The sequence below is a fragment of the Hyla sarda genome, chromosome 11, assembly GCF_029499605.1.
Source record: "Hyla sarda isolate aHylSar1 chromosome 11, aHylSar1.hap1, whole genome shotgun sequence".
NCBI lineage: Eukaryota > Metazoa > Chordata > Amphibia > Anura > Hylidae > Hyla > Hyla sarda.
Genome location: NC_079199.1, coordinates 3,174,870 through 3,200,143, shown reverse-complemented (window position 1 = coordinate 3,200,143; position 25,274 = coordinate 3,174,870).

Here is a 25,274-nt window from a genome sequence, read left to right as displayed (position 1 = left end):
AGGTTATTAATGACCCTTTCATCAGGCATGCACAAAATGAAAGGGCCATTAATACCTTGAAACGCGTTGTGAGTGTACAATAAATAAGTTACTCTGACTGTCCCAGTACCGCAAACTCCAGCTTCCACCTTCCGCCCTTTGTTCCTCTGATATACAGTATATATACGATCCTACTGAATGTTACCCTAAGAGGGGGCTCTAACCTTCTCTATGGAAACTCAACTTCTGAATCCACCATCGATTTTAGGGTCACCTTGGAGAACTAATGGTGCTTCCAAACCTCCAATCTCTGGGTTCTAGGATCTGAGTTATAGGAGCTTCAGACCAATATTAAATTTAAGAGCTGCACTCACTATTCTGCTGGTGGAGTCACTGTGGACATACATTACATTACTGATCCTGTACTGATCCTGTATTATACTCCAGAGCTGTACTCACTATTCTGCTGGTGAGGTCACTGTGTACATACATTACATTACTTATCCTGTACTGATCCTGAGTTATATCCTGTATTATACCCCAGAGCTGTACTCACTATTCTGCTGGTGAGGTTACTGTGTATATACATTACATTACTTATCCTGTACTGATCCTGAGTTATATCCTGTATTATACTCCAGAGCTGTACTCACTATTCTGCTGGTGAGGTCACTGTGTACATACATTACATTACTTATCCTGTACTGATCCTGAGTAATATCCTGTATTATACTCCAGAGCTGTACTCACTATTCTGCTGGTGAGGTCACTGTGTACATACATTACATTACTTATCCTGTACTGATCCTGAGTTATATCCTGTATTATACTCCAGAGCTGTACTCACTATTCTGCTGGTGAGGTCACTGTTTACATACATTACATTACTTATCCTGTACTGATCCGGAGTTATATCCTGTATTATACTCCAGAGCTGTACTCACTATTCTGCTGGTGAGATCACAGTGTACATACATTACATTACTTATCCTGTACTGATCCTGAGTTATATCCTGTATTATACTCCAGAGCTGTACTCACTATTCTGCTGGTGAGGTCACTGTGTACATACGTTACATTACTTATCCTGTACTGATCCTGAGTTATATCCTGTATTATACTCCAGAGCTGTACTCACTATTCTGCTGGTGAGGTCACTGTGTACATACGTTACATTACTTATCCTGTACTGATCCTGAGTTATATCCTGTATTATACTCCAGAGCTGTACTCACTGTTCTGCTGGTGAGGTCACTGTATACATACATTACATTACTTATCCTGTACTGATCCTGAGTTATATCCTGTATTATACTCCAGAGCTGTACTCACTATTCTGCTGGTGAGGTCACTGTGTACATACGTTACATTACTTATCCTGTACTGATCCTGAGTTATATCCTGTATTATACTCCAGAGCTGTACTCACTGTTCTGCTGGTGAGGTCACTGTGTACATACGTTACATTACTTATCCTGTACTGATCCTGAGTTATATCCTGTATTATACCCCAGAGCTGTACTCACTATTCCGCTGGTGAGGTCACTGTGTACATACATTACATTACTTATCCTGTACTGATCCTGAGTTATATCCTGTATTATACCCCAGAGACATACTCACTATTCTGCTGGTGAGGTCACTGTGTACATACATTACATTACTTATTATGTACTAATCCTGAGTTATATCCTGTATACTCCAGAGCTGTACTCACTATTCTGCTGGTGAGGTTACTGTGTACATACATTACATTACTTATCCTGTACTGATCCTGAGTTATATCCTGTATACTCCAGAGCTGCTCTCACTTTTATCGCCGGTCTCTTCTTCTATCACAGTGGTATCTTGTGCAGTTTCCTGAAGATTTCGGAGTCACATGTAAACACATCTACTTTATCTTAAGGTTGTGATTTATCCTGTGGCCCTTTCCTCAGGGTCCCCCCTTAGGGATCGGCGCAGTCCATCATCCGAGGCGTCGTGTGTTTGCCGGAGTTCTTTATGTAAATTTCCGGAGTCTGCTGATTCCCGCTGATGGTTGCGCTCGGTAGCGGGTCTCCTCCGCCTGGAATGAAAGGTGATTTATTTTTCATAAAATGAAGCTGGGAATTTAATATTCTATCACCAAAATGTCATGATTGACACCTCTCCGCTCCGTGCGGCAAAAAAACGTCAAAATAATGAGATCCGGGCGGCAGTAAACACCGATCACATCCAATAAGACAATCATAGAGTAAATACCAGCGGAGCGGAGACTTTCTACCCCCGGAATATGAAGACCTCAGAGTCATTACTTCTAAAGTCCAGGAGACGCCGCCCTCCGCCCCCAGGACCGCCGCACTTAATGTCAATGGTTTTTTTTATTTTGCTTTTACATAAATAAAACTTTGCAGCCAGAAATTCTGCAACTTTGGGACTAATTTACTATAGGGGGCATTTTGTTCCCCCAAAATCTAGGAAATTGTTGTAGAATGTTTACATTTTTTCACAGTTTTTTTTTTTTTTACTCCTGATGATTTATTAAGGTCCGGGCCGAGATGGTGCAAAAATGTGTCAAGATTTTTTATTTAAATGACAAGAAATAGAATAGAAATAAACTACATCTATGGTTTAGGGTATCAGGAGATACTTAAAGGGGTACTCTATAGGATAGGGGACAAGATGTCTGATCGCGGGGGTCCCAGGTGATCTCCCGGAGCACCCGACATTTGTTCCTGTGGCATTTGTTCCTCTGGCAGTACTTCACTGCTGCAGCATTCAGAACATTTTGTTCCGAATGCTGGGTGTGGGCTGTGGGGGTCATGATGTCACGCCCCCTCAATGCAAGTCCATGGGAGGGGGGGGGGGGTGGCAGCTGCCACGCCCCCTCCCATAGACTTGCATTGAGGTGGCGTGGCCGTCACGGCACAAGCCCCGCAGCCCGCACCCAGCATTCAGAACAAAATGTTCTGAATGCTGCGGCAGAGGAGTATCCCTTTAAGGTGTAAACTGAATAACAGGAGTAAGCCATAGTAATAAACCAATCAAGAGATTTGTTACAATGTATCAGTCTGCAGCGTCTGGTCTGGATACAATTGTAACAAACTCTCAGAAAGTTGTAGAAGGTTCCATTATATGGAGGTGAAGCTTCATATGACCCTATATTATATTCCTTCATATGGAGGATTTCTGGGAATGTTCTGGATTCCTGGGCGCAGGGGATCGGATTTTGCGCGCTCCGCCGGACCGTCCTCTGGTGACCGCCATGAAATGAGGAATATATTTTAGCGCTGTCAGGATGACATTTCTCTCAGATTCTCCGTCTCACCTGCAGCAGAACATGTCAGACACTTAATTACAATCCTCTGCCCGGGGGAAGCAGCATCTGAGCCGCTGATCCTGGGAACGAGGCGCCGTCCTGTGCCGCAGGGATGACGATCACCTCTACAGTCCGGGCCTGACACTGGGATGGGGTCACCGCCTCCACATTTCCAGCTTCAGAATTGGCGCAGTGTTAAGTGTAGATGACCTCTATAGAGGCGGAGAATGGCATGAATAGCAATTCCATAAACACACCATAAATATCACAATGATTATCACGATCACTAATTGAGTCAATTCTCCATTCACTATCATTATCACAATCACTTATCAAATTAACTCCTCAATCACTATTACAATCACTAATAGAGTCACATTCTCAATCACTATTACTATCACAATCATTATCACTATTACTATCACAATCACTATTACTATCACAATCATTATCACTATTACTATCACAATCATTATCACTATTACTATCACAATCATTAATGGAATCACCTCCTCAATCACTATTACTATCACTAATAGAGTCACTTCCTCAGTCACTATTACTATCACAATCATCACTATTACTATCACAATCATCACTATTACTATCACAATCACTATTACTATCACTAATAGAGTCATTCAATAGAAAAGAGAAAAGAAAACCAGGGCAACTCACCAAATACGTAAAGAAGTGCCCCGAATTAACGTCCCCCTGTGCTCTGTCCACCCGTGTCTTGCACTGTTTATACCCTTCATGGATTAATAAAGAAGCTTGAAGTTTACGTATTTGGTGAGTTGCCCTGGTTTTCTTTTCTCTTTTCTATTGAATATTTGCATTGGACTTTGCTATTACCAGTCAGCACCATCAGACGTGGTTGAGCCAGCAGAGGCATTGGATGTCAGGTGCTAATAATTAGGCGAGTTGTGCCGAGTTTTTCTCTCTACTATTGACTAATAGAGTCACCTCCTCAATCACTATTACTATCACAATCTCTAATGGAATCACCTACTCAATCACTATTACTATCACTAATAGAGTCACCTCCTCAATCACTATTACTATCACTAATAGAGTCACCTCCTCAATCACTATTACTATCACTAATAGAGTCACATTCTCAATCACTATTACTATCACTAATAGAGTCACCTCCTCAATCACTATTACTATCACTAATAGAGTCACCTCCTCAATCACTATTACTATCACTAATAGAGTCACCTCCTCAGTCACTATTACTATCACTAATAGAGTCACCTCCTCAATCACTATTACTATCACTAATAGAGTCACCTCCTCAATCACTATTACTATCACTAATAGAGTCACCTCCTCAGTCACTATTACTATCACTAATAGAGTCACCTCCTCAATCACTATTACTATCACTAATAGAGTCACCTCCTCAATCACTATTACTATCACTAATAGAGTCACCTCCTCAATCACTATTACTATCACTAATAGAGTCACATTCTCAATCACTATTACTATCACTAATAGAGTCACCTCCTCAATCACTATTACTATCACTAATAGAGTCACCTCCTCAATCACTATTACTATCACTAATAGAGTCACCTCCTCAATCACTATTACTATCACAATCACTAATGGAATCACCTACTCAATCACTATTACTATCACTAATAGAGTCACCTCCTCAATCACTATTACTATCACTAATAGAGTCACCTCCTCAGTCACTATTACTATCACTAATAGAGTCACCTCCTCAATCACTATTACTATCACTAATAGAGTCACCTCCTCAATCACTATTACTATCACTAATAGAGTCACCTCCTCAATCACTATTACTATCACTAATAGAGTCACCTCCTCAATCACTATTACTATCACTAATAGAGTCACCTCCTCAATCACTATTACTATCACAATCACTAATGGAATCACCTACTCAATCACTATTACTATCACTAATAGAGTCACCTCCTCAATCACTATTACTATCACTAATAGAGTCACCTCCTCAGTCACTATTACTATCACTAATAGAGTCACCTCCTCAATCACTATTACTATCACTAATAGAGTCACATTCTCAATCACTATTACTATCACTAATAGAGTCACTTCCTCAGTCACTATTACTATCACTAATAGAGTCACCACCTCAATCACTATTACTATCACTAATAGAGTCACCTCCTCAGTCACTATTACTATCACTAATAGAGTCACATTCTCAATCACTATTACAATCACTAATAGAGTCACTTCCTCAGTCACTATTACTATCACTAATAGAGTCACCTCCTCAATCACTATTACTATCACTAATAGAGTCACCTCCTCAGTCATTATTACTATCACTAATAGAGTCACCTCCTCAATCACTATTACTATCACTAATAGAGTCACATTCTCAATCACTATTACTATCACTAATAGAGTCACTTCCTCAGTCACTATTACTATCACTAATAGAGTCACCTCCTCAATCACTATTACTATCACTAATAGAGTCACCTCCTCAGTCATTATTACTATCACTAATAGAGTCACATTCTCAATCACTATTACTATCACTAATAGAGTCACCTCCTCAGTCACTATTACTATCACTAATAGAGTCACCTCCTCAATCACTATTACAATCACTATCACTATTACTATCACAATCACTAATGGAATCACCTCCTCAATCACTATTACTATCACAATCACTATTACTATCACAATCACTATTACTATCACTAATAGAGTCACCTCCTCAATCACTATTACTATCACAATCACTAATAAAGTCACCTCCTTAATCACTAATAGTATTAGTCTAATACTTTCACAATCACTAATGGTGAGCATTCCCCAATCACTATTACTATCACAATCACTAATGAAGTCACCTCCTTAATCACTAATTCACTAATAGTATTAATCTAATACTTTCACAATCACTAATGGTGAGCATTCCCCAATCACTATTACTATCACAATCACTGTCACTAATAGAGTCACTTACTGAATCATTCTTACTATCACAATCACTATTACAGTCACCACTACAGCTGCTATTGTAATCAATATCACAGTCTTTATAGTCTCTAGCGAGAGCATTATCACAGCCTTCTGTCACAATCTTTGCTGGTGTCAATATCACAGTAATTACCATAATCACCATCTCATTCATATTAGAATCACTATCACAATATTTAGCACAATCACTATCACATTTCAAACTACAGTCACTATTACTACCAATATCCTTATCACAATCGCTATTACACAATCCTTTTTGGGGGGCACAAAGGCAAAGGGCAACAGTGGATATCAATATTATGTAGGGACACAAAGACTGGCACTTATTGGGGTACAAAGAGGGATTGTGTAGGAGCACAAGGCAGTGGCAAATTTTTAGGGCACAAGGGAGACACTAATATTTCTTAGTGGGCACTAGAGTGGGCACTGAGAGACATAGGGGTCCCAACTTGTGTCTCTTCTAACCCCTCAAGGCACAAGTTAAAGGAAAAGTGAGTAACTCCAACCAGAGAAGACGCCCCTTGTGTTCACTGGATGTAACGGCACTGTAACCACTCCTGACCTTTATATGGTGACTGCACATACCTGCTGTATCTAATCCACCATATAGATTGATATATATATAGGTCCGGGCAGATGAGGGGGGGGGGGGCATGTCTCCAGGTTCTGCCCCAGGAGTCATCTATAGGGGCGGATTCTTTCTGTATAACATTTTGTATCTATGATACATTTTTGTACCCTCCCCTACCGTGTTCTTGCTCGCTGTGGAGCCCCCGCTGTACACTCGCCATCATGTGACCATTTGTTCAGTAATTTCTCGGCGGAGCTGCCACAACCCTCGTCTTCACCCCCATCTCTCCCGTCATGTCTGCGCCATCGGTGCCCGCTTTTGATAAATGAGAAGTAAATGATCTCTGCCATCCCCCGATCGGCGCTGACGGCTTGCGTTTTCATTAGTTTTACGGGGAATTCTCCAGGGGATTTTTGTAATTATTACTTTGCTTTGTGATTCCGCTCCTCATCATCTGATCATTTTGTTTTTGTTCTTTTGACTGCGAAATTATCTCTTTCCGTGCCACGCTACCTCGCAATATGACCAACCGTAATTAAGACGAAACAAAACAAAAAAAATCCCATAAGACGCAGATCCCATTCGGGGGTCTCATCTCTGAAGCTTTGACGCTTTGTAGATGATATTAAACCTGGAGAAACACTCATCATCTCGCGGCCCGATGGCGGTGGCGGCGGTGGCTTTGTGATCCTGGCAAAAGGATTTCATAGCGACAAAACGGAAAGAATAAAAGGGCGGGAATTTAGGCAAATAGGATCGCAAAGAAAATCCCATCATATCATAGGAAATACAAACAACACAAAAACCTGGAATCATTTAATCGGCTCTATGGGGGTGGTCCTGCTGCCATCAGAGCTCCTCGGGGGCATCGCCCAACTTCAACTTCTGATCAACAAATCCGTATAGTAAGAATTATTGGGGAGTTTTATGAAAACTTGTACAAAGGATGGGTGGAGTAGCTACTTAGAATTGTTATTTAGGGTAAAAAGTGGGCAAGAACATCAGCTCTGCTACATCGTGCTGCATGTTCCATTGACCTCCCAGGGAGACTGAACCTCCCTTGCGGGAAGGCTCAGTCTCCCGGGGAGGTCAATGGAGCATGCAGCATGATGACAAAAACGATAGTAATGTTACAGGTAGACCCAAAGTTTTTTCTGCTAATCGCTGGACGCGCACTTTAGCTTATTCGCCATCTATATAAAGCACCACGTAAAACAAAGAAAAAATTATGCACAAATAGGCAGCATATAGAAGAAATATTAGCAAAATCTTTATTAGATGTATCATCAATTAAAAACAACAATACATATACATAATAAAAGCAAGGCACCAAAAGGAACTACAGATGGGTAGGTAAGGGCTGGAACTCAGCGTGGAAACAACAATAAACATAAGTATAAGGTCAGAGGGCAATAAGGTATCAGGTATCTAAATAAGATCACACCAGGATAATGCTAAACGCAAGCAAGAAGGCATGGAAAAAATAAATGTGAAAGCCAAACCCAGAGACCAAAAGGAACAAGTATGCCAGACCTTACCTACCAACCCCAACGATCGTTTCACCACTGAATGGCTTCCTCAGGGGGTGTGGCTATCCTACCTTCTCACCAGCCTAATATACCAAACTCCAGCCACTTACAGCTCGTCACAATTGAACTGACATTGATCACCCCCAATCAGAACGTCCTGAAAATTACTGCCGCCCACAGGACTTAGCTGTACCCAATGGTGTTCCGAGTATACCTAAAGATGGTGACCGCCAGAACTCCTGATGTCCGGGACGCCGTCGGCGTACTCCCGGTAAACGAGCCGGGTCACATGATTCTTGTAATCACATGACCAGGCAAGGAAAACGCGTGCACATGCGTACTGCGTCTCCCGCGAGTAGCGTATGGTCATGTGGTACATGGATCAGATGACCAGACTCTCAGACAGGAGTGCGCAGGCGCCGTGTTAACCGTGAAGCGCTAGCGTTCATGAGAGTGAACGCAAGCGTTTGGAAATGAGAAGATTACAACACGTGATGTACAACCCCACGTGATCAAACAAATGCAATAGAGTGACAGAAACCCAGAAGTGAAAAAGTGTGTGCAAAAGTGAAGTGAAATATAGTATATAGTAGAGTTGTGGTAGTGTCAGGGGCCCAATCACACTACAGAAATTTCAGTTGTTTTTTTTAGCAGAAATCTTTGGCTTATTCCACTTACCTCCCATTGATTTTTTTTATACACTACGACTAAGTTCACCCAACTACCTGAAACCTGTTGGTCCCATGCGATCTGCTGTTATGGTACCAAGTACTCAAGTTATTTTGAATAAAGAAATTCTGATGGGTTTGGTCCTGCTGGCTCTATGGGGGTGGTCCGGCTGTCATCAGAGCTCCTCAGGGGCGTCACCCAATTTCAACTTTTGAGCAGTAAATCTGTATAGGAAGAATTATGGGGGAGTTTTGGCAAAACTTGTGCAGAGGATGGGTGGAATAGTTACTTAAGATTGTTATTTAGGGTAAAAAGTGGGCAAGAACCTCAGCTCTGCTACATCGTGCTGCATGTTCCATTGACCTTCCAGGTAGACTGAGCCTCCCCAGCGCAGTTTGGAGCCTATTCACACTACAGAAATTACGCTCAGAATTTCTTTTTGCAGAAATTTCGGGCTTATTCCACTTGCCTCCCATTGATTTTTTTTTTTAATAGACTACGATTAAGCTCACCCAGGTACCCGAAACCTGTTGGTCCCATGCGATTTGCTGTTACGGTACCACGTACTTGCGCTGTTATTTTAAATAATGTGAACATAGCCTTAGACTTAAACATTTGCGCATTTTGGATTCCCGTAGACACTGTGTTCTGTTTAGTACCTGTGTTCATCGATCGCCAAACATGTGACGCAGGTCAGACGAACGGGGCAGTCACTGAGCTTTTAAATAGGAAACACTTAAAGTCGAGTGCTGATCTGTCGCGGTCTGTTGTCCCATTGCCGCCATCAGATACGTATACGCTTAAAATAGCGAATACAGACAGCGCTTGTCATACAAACTTTTTTTTTCTTTTTCCTCCATTACCCAGAAGCCCACGGGGCAGCATAGAACCTGCGCCGTAACAAAGGTACATTAGACCTTCCTGGCAGGCGGCTGAAAATGAGTTTTCTTCTATTTTACGCCGTTCTTCTAATTGTATGGGAACCACGTGGCGAGGGATAAATAGACTATACTTTAATGTGCGCGTCTTGTCATGGCGGAATTATTAACGTCGCATAGAACAATCAGCTTTTTTTTTTTCGGGGGGGTCTATGCTGCGCCTGGATAATGCGGATCGGCCCACTCACCTGCAGCACTTAATACTAAGTTGTGAGCGCGGCAACTGCAGGGAGCCGAGTACAGAACAGCTGTCTGCGGGCCCGGAACAGGCCCAGCGTGGGCTCCGCCGCCTGAACATTATGTCCCGAGCCGCCTGTTCTCAGGATTTCTAGATAATGGACCTACCCCCCCTTTTTTCTCTTCCTTCACCCGCCATGGATTGGAGCTGCTGCATTACCCCTCTCGGCCTGTAGGTGGCAGCAAACCTACACGGCCTCATCGGCAGAACTGCTGGTTTTTCTCTGAATTACTGGATGTTTCATTATTGCCTTGTTTTCTCCCGTTTATCTTCGCTTGAAAGGGAAACGGGGGACATGTTGTCAGGGAAGACGGTGCAGGACTGGAGGGGGTTAATACTTCTATAAAAAAAAATTAAAAAGCCAAAACGTAGGAATATTTAACGCAGTCCCTTTAAGACGGAGAATAAAGCGTCCCATGGCGCTGGAGGACGTGTTCGTGTAGTTCGCCTTCTTCTTAGATGTGAGGCTTGAATGAAAAGTATCTGGTCCTTTATTGCTGCGGGGGTCCTCCATTGGGGGGGGGGGGGGCAGCGAATGGCTGATAATACGAGGAAATGAGAGAGGCGGCTGCTGCTGCCATTGTGGGGAGTGACGGCTGCGACCGCCTAGATGAGATCCCCGGTGTGGAGGCTCCAAGCTGTCCTTGTCCCCTGTCTGCATCATTTATGTATTTATGCTCCACTTTACAGCAGTGTTTTCCAACCAGTGTGACTCCAGCTGTTGCAAAATTACAACTCCCAGAATGCCGTGACCAACCAGTGCACCTCCAGTTGTAGCAAAACTACAACTCCCAGCATGCCCAGACAAACCAGGGTGCCTCCAGCTGTTGCAGAACTACGACTCCCAGAATGCCCGGACCAACCAGTGCACCTCCAGCTGTAGCAAAACTACAACTCCCAGCATGGCCAGACAAACCAGGGTGTCTCCAGCTGTTGCAGAACTACAACTCCCAGAATGCCCGGACCAACCAGTGCACCTCCAGCTGTAGCAAAACTACAAATCCCAGCATGGCCAGACAAACCAGGGTGCCTCCAGCTGTTGCAGAACTACAACTCCCAGAATGCCCGGACCAACCAGTGCACCTCCAGCTGTAGCAAAACTACAACTCCCAGCATGGCCAGACAAACCAGGGTGTCTCCAGCTGTTGCAGAACTATAACTCCCAGAATGCCCGGACCAACCAGTGCACCTCCAGCTGTAGCAAAACTACAACTCCCAGCATGGCCAGACAAACCAGGGTGCCTCCAGCTGTTGCAGAACTACAACTCCCAGAATGCCCGGACCAACCAGTGAACCTCCAGCTGTAGCAAAACTACAACTCCCAGCAAGGCCAGACAAACCAGGGTGCCTCCAGCTGTTGCAGAACTACAACTCCCAGAATGCCCGGACCAACCAGTGAACCTCCAGCTGTAGCAAAACTACAACTCCCAGCATGGCCAGACAAACCAGGGTGCCTCCAGCTGTTGCAGAACTACAACTCCCAGAATGCCCGGACCAACCAGTGAACTACCAGCTGTAGCAAAACTACAACTCCCAGCATGCCCAGACAAACCAGGGTGCCTCCAGCTGTTGCAGAACTACAACTCCCAGTATGCCCGGACCAACCAGGATGCCTCCAGCTGTTGCAAAACTACAACTCCCAGAATGCCCGGACCAACCAGTAAACCTACAGCTGTATCAATACTACAACTCCCAGCATGCCCAGAAAAACCAGGGGGTCTCCAGCTGTTGCAGAACTACAACTCCCAGCATGCCCAGACTAACCAGGATGCCTCCAGCTGTTGCAAAACTACAACTTTCAGCATGCCCGGACAGCCGTTGGCTGTCCGGGCATGCTGAAAGTTGCAGTTTTGCAACAGCTGGAGGCACCCTGGTTGGAAAACACTGCCTTATGGGCACCAGTGTTGTTTTTTTGGAAGTGATCCGCCATGACTTTCTTATGTTCTTTAAGCCCCCAGCCTATCCCGATGTGTCCCCATGATGCGTCCCGCCTGAGGCCTGTCGCTTTAAGAGCCCGGGGAGCGTCCATAACTGGAGGGATGGGGGATTTCGTCAGCGCCTGTATTTTGTTTTTTCAAGCAGATGCGCTCCATTCTCCGCTCCTGAATCACCCAATGTCACCAGGAATCTCTCAAGAGTCGCTTACACTGAATACATATAATTTGGGGAAGCAGTGAAGCTTTACAAAACTCTAATAACAGCTGCGGATGGAAGAGGATGGAATATGCAATGCAGCAAAGAGGAAGGAATACAGCGAACCACTGCTGCTGCGCTACTACAAGTCCCAGCATGCACAATGCACTTGGGGGAATTTGTTTTTTTATTAAAGGGGAAACTCTTTATATAATGAACTGTAACTTTCTGCTTGCGGGGGGTTCTTCATGACACTGCCCCTTTAAGGCCTGTTAAAGACGCCGCGGCACATGCCACCATACCCTATTAATAACCGCAACGCGATATTAAACTTGAACCTAATGGAAAGTGTCAAGGATTTCATTAATAGATGATAATTGAGGAAAATCAGAACAGGATTTCTGCAAAATGCAATTAAATATGAACTTTATAGAAAAAATAAATCACAGACGGAATTAAATGTTACATGTATCGTTCATGGAGGGTATAATGACCTGTCAGGCCCTCGAAGAGTCCGCACATGTGACATGATGTATACATGTAATAGAACATACAGATGACATACACACATAACTATACAATGCTGTATACATGGAAGGAAACATACAGAAACATAGAGTTATACAGCAGAGGGTGTATGTATGAGTCCTGTATACAGCAGGGAGTGTATGTATGAGTCCTGTATACAGCAGAGGGTGTATGTATGAGTCCTGTATACAGCAGAGGGTGTATGTATGAATACTGTATACAGCAGGGGGTGTATGTATGAGTCCTGTACACAGCAGGGGGTGTATGTATGAACCTTGTTTACAGCAGAGGGTGTATGTATGAGTCCTGTATACAGCAGGGGGTGTATGTATGAGTCCTGTATGCAGCAGAGGGTGTATGTATGAGTCCTGGATACAGCAGAGGGTGTATGTATGAGTCCTGTATAAAGCAGGGGGTATATGTATGAGTCCTGTATACAGCAGAGGGTGTGTGTATGAGTCCTGTATACAGCAGAGGGTGTATGAATGAGTCCTGTATACAGCAGGGGGTGTATGTATGAGTCCTGTATACAGCAGGGGGTATATGTATGAGTCCTGTATACAGCAGGGTCTGTATGTATGCGGTTTTGTATACAGCCGGGGGTGTATGTATGAGTCCTGTATACAGTAGGGGGTGTATGTATGAATACTGTATGCAGCAGAGGGTGTATGTATGAATACTGTATACAGCAGAGGGTGTATGTATGAATACTGTATACAACAGGGGGTGTATGTATGAATACTGTATGCAGCAGAGGGTGTATATATGAGTCCTGGATACAGCAGAGGCTGTATGTATGAGTCCTGTATACAGCAGGGGGTATATGTATGAGTCCTGTATACAGCAGAGGGTGTGTGTATGAGTCCTGTATACAGCAGAGGGTGTATGAATGAGTCCTGTATACAGCAGGGGGTGTATGTATGAGTCCTGTATACAGCAGGGGGTGTATGCATGAGTCCTGTATACAGCAGGGTCTGTATGTATGCGGTCTTGTATACAGCAGGGGGTGTATGTATGAGTCCTGTATACAGTAGGGGGTGTATGTATGAATACTGTATGCAGCAGAGGGTGTATGTATGAATACTGTATACAGCAGGGGGTGTATGTATGAGTCCTGTATACAGCAGGGGGGTGTATGTATGAGTCCTGTATACAACAGGGGGTGTATGTATGAGTCCTGTATACAGCAGAGGGTGTATGTATGAATACTGTATTACAGCAGATGGTGTATGTATGAGTCCTGTATACAGCAGGGGGTGTATGTATGAGTCCTTTATACAGCAGAGGGTGTATGTATGAGTCCTGTATACAGCAGGGGGTTTATGTATGAGTCCTGTATACAGCAGGGGGTGTATGTATGAATACTGTATTACAGCAGATGGTGTATGTATGAGTCCTGTAAACAGCAGGGGGTGTATGTATGAGTCCTTTATACAGCAGAGGGTGTATGTATGAGTCCTGTACACAGCAGGGGGTGTATGTATGAGCCTTGTTTACAGCAGAGGGTGTATGTATGAGTCCTGTATACAGCAGGGGGTGTATGTATGAATACTGTATACAGCAGGGGGTGTATGTATGAATACTGTATGCAGCAGAGGGTGTATGTATAAGTCCTGTATACAGCAGAGGGTGTATGTATGAATACTGTATACAGCAGGGGGTGTATTTATGAGTCCCGTATACAGCAGGGTGGTGTATGTATGAGTCCTGTATACAGCAAAGGGTGTATGTATTAATACTGTACACAGCAGGGGGTGTATGTATGAGTCCTGTATACAGCAGGGGTGTATGTATGAGTCCTGTATACAGCAGGGGGTGTATGTATGAGTCCTATATACAGCAGGGGGTGTATGTATGAGTCCTTTATACAGCAGGGGGTGTATGTATGAGTCCTTTATACAGCAGGGGGTGTATTTATGCGTCTTGTATACAGCAGGGGGTGTATGTTTGAGTCCTGTATACAGCAGGGGGTGTATGTATGATTCCTGTATACACCAGGGGGTGTATGTATGAGTCCTGTATACAGCAGGGGGTGTATGTATGAGTCCTGTATACAGCAGGGGGTGTATGTATGCATCTTATATACAGCAGGGGTGTATGTATGCGGTCTTGTATACAGCAGGGGGTGTATGTATGAGTCCTGTATACAGCAGGGGGTGTATGTATGCATCTTATATACAGCAGGGGGTGTATGTATGAGGTCTTGTATACAGCAGGGGGTGTATGTATGCGGTCTTGTATACAGCAGGGGGTGTATGTATGCATCTTATATACAGCAGGGGGTGTATGTATGCATCTTATATACAGCAGGGGGTGTATGTATGAGGTCTTGTATACAGCAGGGGGTGTATGTATGCGGTCTTGTATACAGCAGGGGGTGTATGTATGCATCTTATATACAGCAGGGGGTGTATGTATGCATCTTATATACATCAGGGGGTGTATGTATGAGTCCTTTATACAGCAGGGGATGTATGTATGAGTCCTGTATACAGCAGGGGGTGTATGTATGAGTCCTGTATACAGTAGGGGGTGTATGTATGAGTCCTGTATACAGCAGGGGGTGTATGTATGCGGTCTTGTATACAGCAGGGGGTGTATGTATGAGTCCTGTATACAGCAGGGGGTGTATGTATGCGTCTTGTATACAGCAGGGGGTGTATGTATGAGTCCTGTATACAGCAGGGGGTGTATGTATGAGTCCTGTATACAGCAGGGGGTGTATGTATGCATCTTATATACAGCAGGGGGTGTATGTATGAGGTCTTGTATACAGCAGGGGGTGTATGTATGAGGTCTTGTATACAGCAGGGGGTGTATGTATGCGGTCTTGTATACAGCAGGGGGTGTATGTATGAGTCCTGTATACAGCAGAGGGTGTATGTATGAATACTGTATACAGCAGGGGGTGTATTTATGAGTTCCGTATACAGCAGGGGGTGTATGTATGAGTCCTGTATACAGCAGGGGGTGTATTTATGCGTCTTGTATACAGTCACCACCATTCTCTCCTGCTCGGAGAAGCAGGTAGTGATGGATGTTGGGGATCTTCGCTCTCCTCACATCATGGTGTCTCATCGCTCTTATCTGTCATGTCCACCATATAATTATATGGGCCGAGAACCATTCAGAGCTGGGACCTGCAGGAACTGCGCCAGATTTACATTATGAGGACAATGAGCCTTTGTACGTGGTCTCAGGAGCCGCGTTCTGTCAGCGCCCGTCTGTTCTCGTGCTCTTATTATCTCCAGGGGATTCGCAGTCTTCATTACTACATGAAAAGATCAGAACATTCCAGGGGCCGAGCCGCCATTGATCGCTCGCACTGTCCGGGCCTTTGAGTCCAAAATGATGTTACGTCGGGGTAAAAACTCGAACATCACATTGTAAAGTGAATAAAATCTCTTATCATTGTGTCTTTTGAGGTCTCACATTCTTATGATAACATGTTCAGTATTATCTGATACAGAGTTTCAATAAAACCTACATAGAGATACTGTAAATGTCATATAAAAATATCATGTCTGTAGTCACCACTAGGGGGTGCTAGATAGCTCATTGAATACTGTTTTATCATTGACTTAGTATTCAAACTGGGTTTCCCAATCGGTGTGTCTGAGGCTGTTGCAAAAACTACAACTCCCGGCATGCCCGGACAGCCGAAGGCTGTTCGGGCATGCTGGGAGTTGTAGTTTTGCAACAGCTGGAGACACCCTGGTTGGGAAACTCTGAGTAAAATCGCCTCACTGTGAACCTCCATGTAATGCAAAACTACAACTCCCAGCATGCTCGGATAGCCTTTCTCTGTCTAGGCATGCTGAGAATTGTAGTCTGGCAACAGCTGGAGACACACCGATTAAGAAACACTGACCTAAGTCTCCACACTATGAACCTCTACATGTTGCAAAACTACAACTCCCAGCATGCTTGGACAGCCAAAGCCTTAAGACACACTGTTTGGAAAAAAACTGTTCTAGGTGTTGCAAAACTACAACTTCCAGCATGCTTTATATCTTGCAGCTCTTTAGGTCAGCGGTCTCCAATCATTGGTTTTCCAGCTTTAAAAAACAAAACAAAAACAAACTACAACTCCCATCATGCTTTGCCATTTTGCCATTCTTTGATCCCTAATCTGTGCTTTTACAGCCATTGAAAAACTTCCTACATTGCAAAAAATGTAAAACTTTTGCAAATGTTGCAAAACTACTATAAAAAATGACGCCTTCTCTTCCCCCTGTACTGTTTCTGTGCCTTTCCCCCCTTTTTTTCAGGAGAAGGGATGATAGTGATTTGTTGTAAAAACGGTCAGGATTTATTTTTTGAAGGACAGACTGACAGGACAGGCCCGGACATTGGGTGATGGAATTTTAGCTCTACCGTAGAGGCCCATACCTGATGGTTTGAGGACAGCAGGGGATCACCTTAAGAACCCTGTAAGGGGTCGGCAAGGTACATGTCCCTCTTTAGGTCCCTTCCACAAATGCAGGACGAGAAGAATGGACACCGTCCACGGTTAGTGGAACCATCACAAGAGGTAGCGGGACCTGGTGAGCGGTCACCCTTGTGCTTTTATAGACATGCAATACGGTCTTTGTTTATCTGTCCATAGTTTCATAATTAAGTAGATTGGGCTATAGTTGCTTGGAGTTCAATTGGTATATTATCTATTAGCCGACCGTTTATTGATATATGGCCAGGTATCTCTTCTCCTGAAAAAAGAAAAAAGAAAAAAGTAAAAAGAAAAGAGGCAAAGAAGAAATAGTAGTGGGGGATTTTATGTGGGCAGGATTGCCCATTTGTAACATGGCAGCCTGTGACACCTTGAATCCTAATGAGCAAGCGCAAAGAGGTGTGGCCTAGATACAGGACTGTGACGAATTCTTTGATCCAGCGATGTGGGTTGGCTGATGACGCGGACTGACGACTTCCGGTATGGCCGGAAGTTGTGATCCGGGACTTGCGCATTCAGTTTGTTTACAAACGGAGGGAGCGGAGTGAACAACCATGCGCTATGGGAGGAGTGACGCAGCCAGCAACAGCTGATGACCGCCCACCACACCGGAGATCATGAATATAGGTACACAATCGGGCATTGGAAGGATCATAATTTGTCACTTTCTAGTGGGGTTTTGCACTATATGATTATTGAAAGATGCTTTTTGTTGTATATGTATCTTTATACACTTACAGATCACTGTGAGTGAGATTGTTTTATCACTGTTTATTATATGACGTCACGGGATTGTGACAGTGTTTGACACCTCCCCCTCATCAATGTGTGCTAATTGAGGGGCTTATAAATATTGTGCATTTTCACTTGTGTTTGTGCTTGAGAAAGGCTCTATTGAGGAGCCGAAACGTTGCGCTTTTCTACAGATGTGTGAATAAATACACCCGCACAGGGTTACACGTACCTGGAGTGCCGCTCTCTTTGTTTCGTTTGGTGAATTTCTTGGGGCCTGAGTCGGACCCTGGAGCTGAGCACCCAACAGGATCTGGAATCCTTGGCAATAGCCACGCATGGTGCTTCTTCATTTGGATTGTTACTATATATATATATATATATATATACACACACCAGTTGCCTCTAGCTCAGTGTTTCCCAAAGAGTGTGTCTCCATCTGTTGCAAAACTACAACTCCCAGCATGCGCAGACAGCCTGACAATCTTTGCTCCGGTGATCCCCAATCTCCATATGTTGCAAAACTTTTAAAACTTTTGCAAATGTTGCAAAACTACAACTCCCATCTTGCCTTGGTGCAAACTCTACTTCTGCACTTCGATACCAATGCTCCAAAAAATGTGGCCCTCCAGGTTTGTTTTGCCCCAAATAGTGGCTGCAGCAGGGGGTTCTGCTCTCTGTATCAGGGTAATATCAGGGCTGTATGCACAGGAGCGCTTCTTTAGTTGGGACGGACCAATAACTCTGTGTGCATCCTGAGCTTCCTGGTTCATGAACAGAAGTCTGCTGCTGCTGCCAGGCATCTGCACTCACCGCAGCCGCTCTACTCACTGACGCAAAAATAATCACCTAAAATATTATTAGATATGTATCAAAATTATTAACTGATCAGAGGTGATAGACGAAACCAAGAAATCATATGCAAGAAAATAAAATTGTAAGAATTCTTAAGTTTTTATAGCGCACACAGATTGCGCAGCGCTGTACACACACATTGGTCCCCGTCCACATTGGGACTCACAATCTAAACGGACCCATCTGAGGGAGGAAACCTGCGCAAACACGAGGAGAACATACAATACTTTTATCCTGCCCCCAACGCTGCAAGGCCACAGAGCTAACCACTAGTGATGAGCGGCATAGGCCTTATTAGAATTCGCGATATTTAGCGAATGTATGGACGAATATTCGTCAAAATTCGCTTATTCTTTTTTTTTTGGAGCATATGTGAAAATATATGTGCATATTCACGAATATTGAGCCCTCCCTTCTTTAATGGTATAGGGAACTAATGGACTAGTGCAGTGGTCTCCAACCTGCGGACCTCCAGATGTTGCAAAAACTACAACTCCCAGCATGCCCAGACAGCCGTTGGCAGAGGTACCATAAATGCCACTAACCCCATGAAATATATAGGCGGTACAGTGGTTAAAGGGGTACTCCACCCCTAGACATCTTATCCCCTATCCAAAGCATGGGGGATAAGATGTCTGATCACGCCACCTCCCATAGATTAAAAATATAGAAAGGGGGGGGGCTCTACTATGCAAATAAAGTGGGGGTGCTGCTACAGTGAAAGAACACAACAGCCACTATAGAAAAAGTAATCACTGAAAAAAGCGCAAACTGCTAAATATAAAGTACATGAATGCAAAAGCTTTATTATTGTATTAAACATCTGCAAGATAACATATGAAAAACATAGAATGAGGGACATTTAAAGGAAAACTGTCATATGTTTTGTCCCGCACTATCCACGGGTACCTGTGGATAGTGCGGGTGACACTGAACATTTTGAGTCCTACCTTGCCCGGATCTGCTGCGCCATTCGCCCGTTATAGCTGGTTTTCAGTATATTCAAATTAGCTGCTAACTGGCACGGGCGGGGTTACTGCTTTCAACTGGCACTGTGACGTAAACGCCGCCCGGCCCGCAGCACCGCTGGTTAATGAATATTCATATGTTGTCTTCCACTCTCTGTTTCATCTCGTCCGAGTCCTGGATGATACTGCACATGCGCGAGATTTCCTACTATACCCGGAAGCGGTCTTCATCATTGCTTCATTTGTCCGGAGCAGCGCTGGAGTAAGGGCGCATGCGCAGTATCGTCCAGGACTCGGCCGAGATGAGACAGAGAGTGTAAGACAACGTATGAATATTCATTAGCCAGTGGTGCTGCGGGCCGGGCGGCGGTTACGTCACAGTGCCAGTTGAAGGCAGTAACCCCGCCCATGCCAGTTAGCAGCTAATTTGAATATACCGAAAACCAGCTATAACGGGCGAACGGCGCACCGGATCCGGGCAAGGTAGGACTCAAAATGTTCAGCGTCACAGGTACCTGTGGATAGTGCGGGACAAAACAGTTTTCCTTTAAAACCAATTAAAATTGCTCACATAGAGCACAGCACAACCCTGGAGAAGGGTCATGAACCCCCTCCCACAGGTAAGTAACCCCGTCCAGAATAGGCTAACTATCCTCAAATACCCACAAGGGGAATCAAATAAGAATGTCTCAAAAATACCTGCACCACAATGATCCGAAGGTACAAAGTAGAAATAATCCTATAATGATAAAGGCAAGAGACAAAGATGGCCATCCACACTGGTCAATGAGGACGGGGTCACGCCAGAGCCCCACGCGTTTCATCGCTGACCGACTTCCTCAGAGGTGTTGTATTAGCAACCTCCAAATACTCCCAAGGGACTTCAATAGGCGCAGAAAGGATGAGGAGTTATAGATGTATAAGCGATATCATTTATTTGCAGAACAACGCGTTTCGACGCCAGGACGGGCGTCTTTCTCAAGTTCTGAACTGAACTTGAGAAAGACGCCCGTCCTGGCGTCGAAACGCGTTGTTCTGCAAATAAATGATATCGCTTATACATCTATAACTCCTCATCCTTTCTGCGCCTATTGAAGTCCCTTGGGAGTATTTGGAGGTTGCTGTTACCATTACACCTTTGTGGTGGCGGGACTGGCTGCATTTTGGAAACTCTCAACAGTGTTGTGCCTGGTACACTAGCACAACTTACCGGGTAAGCGCTTCCAATAAACTACTGTGAAATTTCACTTGCCCGGTTAATGCACTATGGAGCGCTTCTCTTTCTTTTGTAGAGGTGTTGTATTGAGATAGTCCGCCCATCATCTATATATATATATATATATATATATATATATATATATATATATATGCAGATCAATATGAAAAATACCTGGCAGGTGAACTCACTCCACAACTCCACACCTCCCGTCTCTTGAGACCCGGTAATCGGGTCTCACGAGACGTGGGATCAAAGTCCCAGGGAACACGTGAGTGGGACTTTGATCCCACGTCTTGTGAGACCCCACTTAATATTTAGTAGTGTGCACTTTTTTCAGTGATTACGTTCCCTCCCATAGACTTGCATTGAGGGGCGTGGCCGTGACGTCACAAGTGGAGCGTGGCTGTGACATCACGAGCCTCCGCTCTACATCGCCAGTCATCCAGCATGGATCACATGTCTGGGGTGCCGCAGCCAAGATTGAGGGGATCCCCAGCGGAGGCAACCCCCACAATCAGACATCTTATCCACTATCTTTTGGATAGGTGATAAGATGTCTAGGGGCGGAGTACCCCTTTAAATGTATTTAGGATACAGACTACCACCTCAAAGCATACATCAACACCTCTGAAATTCAGACAATCCTGATAGTACTCAATCACCATCCCGACGTGCTTCCCCCCCAAATGTCAAAGGGGTTCATCAGGGGATATGCTATAAGGATAATGTACAATATAAATGTTTGCAATATGAAAGGTCTATCAGCACAGGCTAATGTCACACAGGTTGATTCGAGAGACCACTCACTCATAGACCCTCTGTCATACAGGTGACTCATGATGATGAGAGATGCGCAGAGATATAAGATAAAGGGGCTTACAGCGGCGGATATATTCAGCGCTCCTAATAGAAGTCTCTGTAGAATTGAGTCTTATTGGATAAAGTGGACAGGGCACCTTTTCTGCATGGTCATTGGTCATTGCTGGTGTCCATCTGATGACATCATTGCGTCCCATAGTCTATGAATACGACGTATGTGTTTTGTCACATTGTTTCATGTTTCTGCCGCTCATCACAGAATGTTGTGTATTTACACCGCTCTCAGAGCTCCCGGCCGCCTGTAGCCCTTTTCTCCGTTTCTGCTCCAATGTTCTCCAATATTAAACACCTTTCAGGCTCCTTTTCTGAATGTTTAGACAGCTGCGATCCGACTCCCATCCAAAAAGATTCTGCATTAATTAGCTGCGCCGATCCCCATCCGAAATAAATTACCGACTTCAGAAAATAAACTCGTTCTTGGCCACTTCATCCTACTATAATGCGCCTCAGTAATGGCAGAACACAGGTGCCTGGCTCCAAAGGCTCCGGAATCACCGCCGCCTCATCTTAATCTGACGGAACCTGGGACTTTAAAGGGGAAATGCACCCAGGAGAACACCTGAGCCGTAATTACCTTCCCAAACTATTACCGCTATTACCCAATGCTAAAGTCTAATGTTTATCAACTAAGAGGAAAAAATCCAACAATTCTCCTAATTACATCTTATTAATGTGACTAACACAAGGCAAAGTCTTTGGAAACATTGGCCCTAATTTACTTAGAAAATCGGGTTGTAAGTCTATGTTGCTTTCTTACCCGACTGCTTTTTTCCCCGGTATTTATTATTATGTCGCATCCTGTTTGTCGCTCGTGGGTTTTGTTGGTTTTGGTTTCCAACTCCTCTGAGTTGTCGGGAAAAAATCCACAACAATTCAACAAATTCGGGTTGGAAACCTTAATAAATACGTGGGAAAGCTCAGAAATGTCGGGTTACGCCCCTTTTTCGGGAGAATCCACATCGGGTACGTCGGGAAAAAATGTTGCATCGTGTCGCAGACTGGCGCACGATGTCTGCAACATGTCGCAGACAAAGATGCGACAAAAAAAAACGACAAAACAAGTCGGGTTTAGAATAGTAAATGAGGGCCAATGTGTACTAACCCAGAAAACTATCTTGCATTTTCCCCTATATACAAGAATATAACTACTATAATGCTGCTCCTATATACAAGAATATAACTACTATAATACTGCCTCCTATATACAAGAATATATCTACTATAATACTGCTCCTATATACAAGAATATAACTACTATAATACTGCACCTATATACAAGAATATAACTACTATAATACTGCTCCTATATACAAGAATATATCTACTATAATACTGCCCCTATATACAAGACTATAACTACTATAATACTGCTTCTATATACAAGAATATAACTACTATAATACTGCCTCCTATATACAAGAATATAACTACTATAATACTGCTCCTATATACAAGAATATAACTACTATAATACTGCTCCTATATACAAGAATATATATACTATAATACTGCTCCTGTATACAAGAATATAACTACTATAATACTGCTCCTATATACAAGAATATAACTACTATAATACTGCTCCTATATACAAGAATATAACTACTATAATACTGCTCCTATATACAAGAATATAACTACTATAATACTGCTCCTATATACAAGAATATAACTACTATAATACTGCCTCCTATATACAAGAATATAACTACTATAATACTGCCCCCTATATACAAGAATATAACTACTATAATATTGCCTCCTATATAAAAGAATATAACTACTATAATACTGCCTCCTATATACAAGAATATAAATACTATAATACTGCTCCTATATACAAGAATATATCATTCCTGCCTGTATAGATCACCTATCTGTATGTATCCACCACTGTATTTCCTAGAATGACTGGCATTCTTGTCAGGGACCGACCGGGGGACAGGGAGAGTGAGGCCTAAACTGACCCTAAAACCGCTCTCCCTGCCTACTTGCCCATCCACCCTAAACGATGGATCGACAACTGGGCACCGGTCCCTCCCTGAACTAAAGTGCAGGGGCCTAATAAAAACACATACTAATAAATAGTCGGTCACAAACCAGAAACATAACAGGAACATAGAGCAGATTATGTACAGAGGACAGAGATCAGTGAGCAGCACAGGGGACACTATATTAGCGGACATGAACAGAGGACTCAGTGGTCATGAACAGAGGACACTATAGATAAGCGGTCATGAACAGAACTCCAAAGATCTGAATAAAGAACTAATAAACATATACGGGGAGATTTATCAAAACCCGAGTAGAGGAAAAGTGGTGCAGTTGCCCATAGCAACCAATCAGATCGCTTCTTTCATTTTTAAAGAGGCCTGTGAAAAATGAAAGAAGCTATCTGATTGGTTGCTATGGGCAACTGCACCACTCTTCCTCTACACAGGTTTTGATAAATCTCCCCCATAGAGTTCAAAACACCAGATAGGTAAACGGATAAGTCTGAACATACTCCAGAACAAAACAGAAATAAGCTTAATCCCTTAGAAAAACCTCCAGTAGACACAGGAATAACAATACCCTCTGAGTCCCCACGGACAGGTAAATGGGATCTATCGCTAAACAGGAATTATCACAATCGCACATAAAACATCCAGTAGACATGGGGTCCCCATGGACAGGTAACAGGGATGCCTAGATACACAGGATATAATTATAGAACACTGTTCACACTGAACACAAGACAGGAATAATCACAATCCCTTCAGAACACCTCCAGTAGACATAGGAATAACAATACCCTCTGAGTCCCCATGGACAGGTAACAGGGATGCCTAGATACAAAGGATATAATAATAGAACACTGTTCACACTGAACACAAGACAGGAATAATCACAATCCCTTCAGAACACCTCCAGTAGACATAGGAATAACAATACCCTCTGAGTCCCCATGGACAGGTAACAGGGATGCCTAGATACACAGGATATAATTATAGAACACTGTTCACACTGAACACAAGACAGGAATAATCACAATCCCTTCAGAACACCTCCAGTAGACATAGGAATAACAATACCCTCTGAGTCCCCATGGACAGGTAACAGGGATGCCTAGATACAAAGGATATAATTATAGAACACTGTTCACACTGAACACAAGACAGGAATAGCAATCCATCCGAACACCTCCAGTTGACAAGGAGTCCCCATGGAGCGGTAACAGGGATCTAACATAGGACACCGTTCACACTGGACACACAAACTGGACACTCCACTCCACTA